The 1,259-nt window shown below is 43.4% G+C and overlaps 1 non-coding gene across 1 annotated transcript; it reads right to left on the bottom strand.

Annotated features, from left to right (window-relative positions):
* Positions 1 to 638: 638 nt before the first annotated feature.
* Positions 639 to 745, bottom strand: LOC122722324. The gene has a single exon (XR_006349292.1). It is a non-coding gene; the product is annotated as a small nucleolar RNA R71 (small nucleolar RNA).
* Positions 746 to 1,259: the final 514 nt, after the last annotated feature.

The raw sequence follows: 1,259 nt of genomic DNA, 5'->3' as shown, positions 1-1,259 counted from the left end.
CGGTGGCTCGAGCTCAGGCTCAGATGGTACAGAATGCAAGAGATGTGGAAGGCCGCACAGGGGAGTGTGTCGAGCTGGGACCAATACATGTTTCAGATGTGGACAGGAGGGACACATAGCTCGGGAGTGTCCTAGAGCACCTTTTATGGGCCAGCCCCAGCAGACAGCTTCTGGTAGTGTGGCACAGCCAGCAGCTCCAGCCACAACTCAGGGCAGTGGCAGAGGTAGAGGGAGAGGGGCAGCCTCTTCTTCTGGTTCTCGAGGTGAAGGTCCATCAGCTCCAGCCAGGATCTTCACCATGACTCAGCAGGAGGCTAACACATCCAACACCGTGGTGTCAGGTAATCTCGTCATTGGGTGTTCTGATGTGTATGCCAAGAGGGGCAGCCACAACTCAAAACTCATGAATTTTGAAGAATGAAGATCTATACAAGCATCTTAAAGAATTTCACATTGTGTGCTCAACCATGAGGCCTCAAGGTATTTCTGAAGAGCATGTTAAATTAAGAGTCTTTTCCTTTTCTCTTGATGATTTTGCCAAAGATTGGTTGTTCTATTTACCACTCGGATCCATCACTTCATGGGAAGGGATGGTGAGAGCCTTCTTGAGCAAATACTTCCCAACCTTAAAAGTTATTGGCATTAGAAGAGAGATCCATTGCATCAAACAAAAAGATTATGAAGGGCTATATGAATATTGGGAAAGATTCAATCAATTGTACACAAGCTGCCCTCAACATGACATCTCTCATAAATCCCTTATTGAACATTTTTATGGAGGTTTGCTACCATCTGAAAGAAAATTCATTAATGCAGCATGTGGAGGTTCAATTGAAGATAAAGCACTTCAAGCAATTAAAGAGTTAATTTCAACAATGGCAGCCGCATCCAAGCAATATGGAGATCAAAGAGAACTGCCAAGGAGAGTTAATGAGATAAGTACATCTTCTTTAGCCTCACAAATTTCTTATTTAACTTCTGTTGTCTGTAGTTTGGTTGTAGGACAAGCTCAACAAATTCATCAAGAATAGCAAGTCAAGGCCAATGAAGGATTTAATGGACAGTAGAGATACAATCCTTCCTCTGACACCTACAATTTAGATTGGAGGGAGCACCTGAACTTCGGTTATGCTAGGGCAAATTAATATCAAAATTCAGTCCAAGCAGCACCTCAGGAATCTAATGTGCCCCTTGAAGAGATCGTAAAATCTTTGGCAAATACGGTGCAAAACCTTCAAAAGCAAATGAGTCAAATGGCT

Source organism: Manihot esculenta, chromosome 17, assembly GCF_001659605.2.
Source record: "Manihot esculenta cultivar AM560-2 chromosome 17, M.esculenta_v8, whole genome shotgun sequence".
Taxonomy (NCBI): domain Eukaryota; kingdom Viridiplantae; phylum Streptophyta; class Magnoliopsida; order Malpighiales; family Euphorbiaceae; genus Manihot; species Manihot esculenta.
Note: the sequence above shows the minus strand (reverse complement) of the source record. Positions and strands in the feature narration are given on the sequence as shown.